Genomic DNA, 9,713 nt, shown 5'->3' on the forward strand with positions numbered 1-9,713 from the left:
GGTTTAAATAAATTTGCTTTGGTTCAAATAAAAATTTTTTTTACGTCGAATAAATTTTCCATTTAAAACAAATAAATAATTTACAATGCTCTGAGTATTATTCAATTATTGTTATTTATCAATTTAATTTAATTAAATTAAATTTCTAAACTAATGAAATAAAAATTTAATTATCTAAATTAATTTGAAATTAAATTATTTAATTTATACACAACATTTTAATTACCATCTTAAAGTCATGAAAATTTTCAAAAGAGGTTTACTTTTGTTCCTCAAAAATTTTGACTTTATAAATAATTTTGTTTATATTTTAATATTTAATTAAATTTTATTCTCGACCTTATTTCGAGATTTAAAATATTCTATAACATTTAAAAATGATAATTTGCAAATTACAGGAAATTCTTTTAAATTTTTTTTAAATTTAACTACGCCTAAAATTTAAATCGTCCTCTAAAAAGATATGAATAAATTTCCAAATGACGGAACCCTATAGTTTTTTTTATACAAACACAAGGTCAATAACTATTCGTCGTGACATTGAATTAAAAAAATTATAAATTGAGAAATCAAGTATAATGATTATAAATGATATTTGAAACGCACGAAAAACACGAATTTAAATTTAAAAAAATGATTATTACATTTTATATTTTATAATAGCAATAAACATTGTATGGAAATTTTCCTCAAACTAAAAATACATAATGAACATTATTTAAAAAAAAAATTATTATTACCCACAACAATAATACCATAAAAGTTTCTCTTTATTGCAAAAAATATTTACAAGCCCATTCAGCGAGGTTATACTCATTTTGGAAGTTTCACGAGAACTTTTTGATAATGAGTGCGATAAATAATTTATGCAAATTGCTTGAAATGATATTAAAAACCTTCTTTATTTTTTAAAAATCTTGAGAAAGATTTATTTTATTTTATTCCTTTGCCTTTCAAATTCAGGGTCAACAATATTTTTATTTCTTAAAATGCAACTCAAATATGCAAATAAATCTCGATAATTAATTTTTAAATATTAATCATTTGGCAATAAATTTTAAATTGTATCTTAAAAGAGACACGACATATTTTTATAACGTTTAATAAAAAAATAAATATTGCTAAAATGCTTGTCTACAAGTATATATATATGTTCAGAGTGTCGATGAACTTTGTAAAATTACGCAAGTTGGACATATCACGTAACAGAAAGTGAGTGCAAGGACCATACAGCCTCGAATCTTTTTTAAGTTACTTCATCTTTGATAAAATCTTGAATTTTAACTTTTTTAAAAATTAATAAACTTTTTTTTGAATGAAAAGGTTAATTTTTTTTAATTAAAAAATAATTTTTCAATAAAAAAGTATTTTTTTAAATTAAAAAGTAATTTTTCAATAAAAAAGTATTTTTTTAAATTAAAAGGTAATTTTTCAATAAAACAGTAATTTTTTAAATTAAAAAATAATTTTTCAATAAAACTAAGTTTTTTTAATTAAAAATTAATTTTTCAATAAAAAAGTACCTAATTTTTTTAATTAAAAAAATAAATAAATTTTAAATAAAATTAAAAAATTTGAATTCTATTTAAAAATTGTGTATATCAAAAAAAGGTCCAAGAAAAAATGTAATCACAAAAAAAATTAAAAAAGAATAAATTTACTTATTTTTTAATTGCTCTACGAGAAATAAATTGCATATTTGTTTATATAAACTTGAATACTTTAATAAAAATTTAATATGCTATCTAACTAGTATAAATGAAACATAAATAATAAAAAAATAACACAAATAAATAAATAGAATAAATACCATAAATAAATAGAAATAATAAAAATTCCAATAAATCATAATTATTTTTGAACGTTGCACTTTGTTATAGTTAATATTTTTTTGGGGTCAAACTGTAAGTCATTCAGTTTCACACGGGAAATCGCGTGTTGTTCCCTTATTACGAAAGTCATGAATATGTAAATATTTATTCTTACGTCTTTTTTTCTGAATAATCGACACTTGACCCTTTCTTAATTTTATTCGGACAGTCATTCTACTCTCTAAATCTCGAATCTCCACTTTTTTGTCAATGAAATTGCGCTGATTTGTTTTTAGAAATCATTTATAGACATTTTTTTTTTTATTTTCGAATTTCATTAATTTTTCATAAATAATTAATATTTTTCTAAACTGTTTTAATTATTATTGCTATTAGTATTATTTTTAGCATTCTTATTATTATTATTATTATTATTATTATTATTATTATTATTATTATTATTATTATTATTATTATTATTATTATATGATTATAAATTTTAAACGTATAAATAATAATAATAATAATTATTAACATTCTTATTATTTTCATTATTTTTAGTATTTTTATTATGTTATAATTTTATTATTTGTTATTATTATATTTATTAGTATTTTTATTATTTTCAATATTTTCAGTATATTTATTATTTAATCACGTATTTTTTTTTTATTTACACAAATCGAGAAAATAATTCTAATGTTGACAAAGATTCGAAAACCACTTAAAAATGATGTGATGACTTGTTGAGTCTTATTAGTTTTTCTAAGAATAATTAAGGAACAAAACAAAAGATTCTATTTAAAAAAAAGTAATTAGTGGAAAATTATTCTTTGAGGATTTGTCTTTTTAAATTACACTCTCTTTAAAACAAGCTTCCTCATCGATCTTCGACATTACTTTGACAGTTTTTAAAAAGAGAGCAAACAAATCACGTAATTGATAATAATAATTTGCATTAAATAATTAATTCACAAAGTAAATGATAGAAATTTAAAACAATTATTTCTTTTTTAGATAAAAAATAAATTATTTTTTAGAACAAAATAAATTATTTTCTAAATTAATTCAAAATTCGTTTCTTGTTTTCAAAATTATTTTTTTAACGAATTAAAAACTATTTTTTTAATTATATAAAAATTAGTGAATCAATATTGGTAAATAAATTAATTTAAAAAGAAAAAAATTTCAGGAATGCAAAAGTAGAGAAATTATTTAATTTAAAAAAAAAAATGAAATTTTCAGGGTGCAAAAGTAGTCGAAGTCGCTTCTACAGTTGTTTGGATACTTGTTTTGCGGATTCGAATCCACTAGAATGTAATGGTTTGCAAATGCTGCAATATGCGGTTTTACCTTGATTTTCTCAATGGGCAAATATTCTTTGAATAAATCTTTGCCAGAGAAGCATCGGACTACCTGAAAGGTATGGATTCGCATTTTGCTTATATGTGAAACTTGCCCTCCAATATGCACTAGCGAGAAGCAGAATATTCGCGGTAAATGCAATTTTATTGCAATAAGCCATCTGTCGACTCTGAGTTGCACCTACACTATTCACGTATCGGGTGTTCTATAAATAAACATTTCCCCGTATATCGGGTAAATCCGAAAAATTCCGCAATTTTACTTAAACGAAATTTGTCATTTTCATCAATTTTAATTGATTTAGCAATTAAATTTAGCAATTAAATTAAGCAATTAAAAACAATTAAAAGTAGATACTTGAATATAACGATTCTTAAATTCGAAACCAAACTATTTTTTATTTTTTAAATTACGATTGATAATAAAATTAGTTAATTGTTAATAATTATTTAATTTATTTGTTTAAATGTTTAATTTATTTTCTGTTTCAAAAATTCATGTTTTAGTTTCTTTCTTGAATATTAAATTTATATTATATTTGTTTATTTAATATTAATATCATTTTAAATTTAAACTATAATTATTTTTAATTTATGAATTAATTTGTTTACTAATTTTAATTATTTTCTGTTTCGGAAATTCATATTTCAGTTTCTTCCTTGAATATTTATATCATATTTGTTTATTTAATATTATTATTATTATTTTAAATTTAAACTATAGTTATTTTTTTACTTTTTTTAGCTTTTTAAAAATAATTAACCGTGGAACCAAATGTTAATTGGAAAATATTTTATTTGACATAAACAGTAAGAATTAAATAATTTTTGTAATATAAAAAATCCTTCAAACTAAATTAAGCACTAACTACTAATTTTTAATTCGATGAATTAATTACTAATTATTTGATAATTCACTGAATTTGTATAATTATTAATCAAATTAATATTCAAAAATAAAATTGTTGCATATCTATTTCACAAAATAGAATTTCAAAAATATTTCTACTTACATTGAGAAACAAATTTATTTGATTCAAATAACCGATTACTTGTCTATTATCAAATAAATATTTACTTGAATCAAATAATTTTTATTTGACTTAATTAAATAAATTAAAAAATCCTAATTTTATTTAAAAATGATGAACAACGGTTTAAAAATGAAAAAAAAGAAAATATTTTTAATACAATTAAATAAATTAATTTTTTTGAAATATTTTGAAATCTTTCTTTCAAACCGGAAGAACTTATTGATTTAAGTGCAGTGGATAAAGAAGCTGCAATACGTTTACGTGCAACGATAAAGAAGTTATTCAATATTTGTCATGTAGTTTAACTTAGCTTTAAAAATCTTTAAAAAAAAACATAATCTATTCATGAATATAAGCAAATAATTAAAAAACGATTATTCAAATGAAAAATTTTTCCTTTTAAATTCCCTTTTTTTCCTCAAAAATAATTTCCAGAAAAAAATTTTTTCTTTCGCAAAAATCAATTTTTTATAATTTCTAAAAGCAAAAAGAAAAAGGAAAATAATTTATTTTCCGAATATAAAAAGTAGTCGAAAGTCGCTTCTACAGTAGGTAAACTGAATCTTGTTTTTCGCAACGAGGCGATGAGGCAAATAGTAATATTATGGCAAATTTGCCCGAGAAGCATCGGACTACCTGAGATTATTGATTCAAATGTATGTTTTTATATAAAAGTCTTTCACACTTTTACGCTTGCGAGTAAGGCAACGTTATTGAACTCAACATTTTCCATCTATCGGATTCAAAATTAATCAAAAGTTAAAAAAAAAATTTTTCCAAAATCAATTATGATCAATTAAAAAAAAAAAAAATTTCTGACAATATTATTACAATTTCAATATGAAACAATATTGATTCATTTTGGCGCGGGAAAATACCCGTTTGTTTAAAATTTCAAGCTTAAAATTTAATTTAATTAGTTGTTAAATTTAATTTAAAAATTTTTTTTTTAATTTAATTTTTTAATTTAATTTAATTTAATTTATTCATGAATAATTCTTTATTTTATAAAATTATTTATTATTTTCTTTTATTTTGAATCTTCGTACAGTTTTTTTTAAGTTCTTAAAATAAAAAAATAATTAAACTAATGAAAATAGTTTTAGTTTAAATAACAGTTATAAATTTAAAGTTTTTTGAAATTTTAGTTCATTTCTAAATGTACTGAACACTTTTAAATATAAAAAAGTCTTGATGAACCTAAAGTATATTTTAGCATAGTACTTATATTATGAGGGTATCATTAATCATTACACGTTACTTGAAAAACGTGTTGAGCATAATGAGAATGGCTAATGATAATCGTAATGTAAGTGAATACTAAATTTAAGGTTCTCGTTAGAATTATATAGATGTAAATGTACGTAGCAGACCGTTAGTCAAACATATTCATCACTAAATTATTTTTTCTGTTTAGAACAAATCTATACACAAAAGAAAAAAAAAAGAGTTCATTAATCAAAAATCTTTCAACAGAACAATAAATTTTCCTCACTTTTATTTCTAAACTTGAATAATTTGAATATGAAAAATAACATAAAAGTTAATCATCACAATTCTGACAAAATAACTAACCGGATACTAATTTTCTTTTATTACATAACAAACAGAAATTGAAATTTCCAAAATAAAACGCAAAAACCACTAATTAGTTGAAGAAAAAACAAAAATATAGAAGGAGAACAAAAATATAAAAAAACAAAAATATAAAAAAAACAAAAATATAAAAAAACAAAAATATATAAAAGAAAACAAAAATATAAAAGAAAATAAAATAATATAAAAGAAAAAAAATAGCTAAAATAAAATAATAAAAACTTACGTCTGCTTCATGCATTGTATTGCCAATAATTAAATGTTTCATCATCATTACATTGATTTGCCCTACGACTGCCTACATTCCACCATAGAAGCTAACATGAAGCTAATCATCAAACACAATATCAACGCCATGGCTTATACAAAATCTCTCTTTCATAATCATCGACCTACGTACATTGTGTAAGGTATTTAGTTTCTTTTGTTTACCAGAAACATTTTCCATAAACGCAATATAATCAATTACATAATTATATGCATCGCGAATTATTCTTTTTTCCATTTAAATGTCCATTTCATTATTTTTAAACGAACAATAATTTTATTTATCGAGATTTATTTGAAAATTCATCAACGTTTTATTGATGAGCATAAAAAAATTTATGACCAAAGGACATAAAATTACATAATATAATCGTCCGGCAGCGAACATTTTTTTTGGTACAAAAAACATGAAATCATCTCTTACACCCAACCTTGACATATTAAAATTATTTTGCACTCTTTTGAAAATTCTGTCAATTTTTAATTTTCAACTATATAACACGATAGAGAAAAATTTAATAAATACCTTCAGGAGATAAACAGAGAAAGTAGGAGAGAATAGTTCAAAAAAAAAAAAAAATTTGTTCAGAAAAAGAAAAAAAAACAAAAAAATTATATCCAAGAAGAATTTAATGCAAAAGAAACCTTGAATAAAGTGAAAGTGAATTCGTCCCTTTTCAAACCGAAGACAGATAAATCAACGTATACTACAGGCATGATATCGAATTGATGAGAAAATGGCAAAAAAAAGAATAAGTTACGATTTGTTAAATTGTTAATGAATCGTTCAATTTTTTTTTCTTGCACATTTCGCAGTGACTAAAATGTACCAACATGTACCTATACACTAGCCTTTGAGTGTATCTAATTGCCGAGAAAGTAGGATACGAAGACGAACAATACAAGTTTACTTCAAACGTCTCTTCATGCACTAGATATTTTCTGATATGGAAAAATAACACCCATTAAGAAATTCAACGACAAAAAGTAAATAGAGACATAATAAAAATTAAAACTCTCCAAAGAGGTTCGAAATTAATTATAAAAACCGTACTTTTGTGAAAAAAAATTCTTTATAAAATTCAACAATTTTTTTTTTATTTTTACTGACTTTTAAAAATGAAAATACAAAATTGAAATTAAATGAAACTCTCAACTAGTATTGTTATTATGAACTAACTAACTAATTAAATAATTAAATAATTAAATAATTAATCAATTCGTTTATTTATTTATTTATTATTATTCGTTTTCAAATAATGAAATGGACGTTTATAATAAAGGAAGTATTATTATAAATAAATGAACGGTTAATAAAATTAAAACAATATCTTTAATTCCTGACAAACAATAATATTCAAAAACAAAAAACTAAATAACTATTCACCGAAGAGAAACTATCACACTAATTAATATATTAACGACCTCTTAAGTATTTGTCCAATAAAATTAATTATTAATAATTAATTATGTAATAAATAATAATAAATGAAACTCTTAAGTATTATTAAAAAAAAATTGTTAATATTGTTGATAATAAAATCCAACAAACACTAATTAAAGACAAATAATATTTTTACTCGAAAATATAAAAAAAATCAAAAAATAATTTATTAACAAATAGAAACTATTAATTTTTATAAAAACAATCTCTTGAATATTTGTCAAATAAAATTAACAATAAGTAATACAGAATAATTTAAAATAATTTAACATGTTTACAATTTCTTAAATATTTCTCAAATACTTTCCCCATGAGGTAGCAATAAACTTATTGAATATTAATAATTAATAATAAAATCCAACTAATATCAATTAAAACCAGGTATAATTAATTGCAAATAATATTTTTACTCCAAAATATAATTCAATAAATAAATTTTAGTAATAAATTGAATAAAGTATTTTAATTAAAAATTATTAAAATAAAAAATTATTAAAATTATTAAAATAAGAATTTTAATAATAAATTCAACAAGGAATTTTAATAATACATTTTTAAATAATTATTTTTATTACATAATCGAAATTAGCGCATTAATTTATACATTATCAATCTTTTGAACATTTTTCAAATAAAACTATTGATTATTAATATAATTAATAATTAATAATTAATAATAGAATGCAATTAATAATATGATACACAAGTTAAAAAAAAAATTATTACTTAATAATTAATAACGAAATTCAACTATATTAATACGATCCACAATTATTGATCTTTCAAATAAATACTGAAAAAATTTATTTCATTCAAATAACGATTACTTTTCTATTATCAAAAAGATATTTACTTGAATAAACTAATTTTTATTCGAATATCAAATAAATTGTGTTTGAACCAACAAACATTTTTTGAACAAAAATAATACAATTTAATTATTATAATTAAATACAATCAAAGATAATTGTAATATTGATTTAAATATTGAAAAAAAATTTATTCATAAGCAAATATTTTTTTGCTATTGGCGTAATTTCAATCAAAATTTAATTTGAAGAAGAAAAAAATTAATTTCTTTCATTAGAAAGTTCTGAATTTTAGGATCATCTAATATTTTTTTCTAATTAAAAACAGTATAAGTAATTAATGCCAAAAAATATTTTTGTCTCAACTAATTTTTTCACATGAAAAAAATTATCTCTAAGTTTTTCAATCTGCAATTTAAAAATTACTCATTTTAAATTAATAATTCAAAATATTAATTATTATTATTATTAAATTTAAATTGTTAAAAAATTATTAATATCAAATTACTAATTTTTATAAAATAATTATGTATTAATTTAATATATGAGGAGCAATTTTTCAAAATTTGATAAATCCATTTTTCAAAAAATTGAGATAAACACATATATTAAAAATATTAAAATCCTTAGAAATTGATTTATTACTGTTTAATTGAAAAAAAAAATTTATTACCAAAGAATTTTCAATTTAAAAAATATTTTGGCCTAACCTTAATGATTTTTGATTTTAATTTTTTTATTAGAAAAAATTACCAAAACCTTTAAATTTCCTTATTACAATAGACTCTTATTACAAACAGTGCGTTTAAATAGAAAAAATATTCAAAACTAAATAATTTATTACAATTTTTCTACATTAAAGTTAATTTCAATGATTATGTCAGAATTGTCATTTGTTTAAATTTCGTGAAATGACAAAATTTGGACTTATATCACGTTTTGAAAACATACTCCTCATATTAAGAATTTAAATTTAAATTTAAATTTTAAATAGTTTAAATTATTCAAATAATCTAAATTCAGAACTTTCGAATGAAAAAAATTTATTTTTTTCTTCTTCTAATTAAATTTTTATTGTTATAATTTTACTCTACTATCAAAACAATTAATTTGTAAAGTTTCTTTAAATTTAAATCATTTAAAAATGATTAATTTTGAATTAATAATTTTTATAATCTAATTATTAATTTAATATATAAAACATTTAAATTTATATTCAAAATTTAAATATTTTAAATTATTTAAATAATGTAAATTCAGAACTTTAGAATGAAAGAAATTTATTTTTTTCTTCTTCAAATTAAATTTTAATTGTAATAATTTTACGCCACTATCAAAAATATTAATTTGTAAAGTTTCTTTAAATTTAAATCATTTAAAAATTATTA

This window comes from Leptopilina heterotoma, unplaced genomic scaffold, assembly GCF_015476425.1.
Source record: "Leptopilina heterotoma isolate Lh14 unplaced genomic scaffold, ASM1547642v1 Lhet_52, whole genome shotgun sequence".
Taxonomy (NCBI): domain Eukaryota; kingdom Metazoa; phylum Arthropoda; class Insecta; order Hymenoptera; family Figitidae; genus Leptopilina; species Leptopilina heterotoma.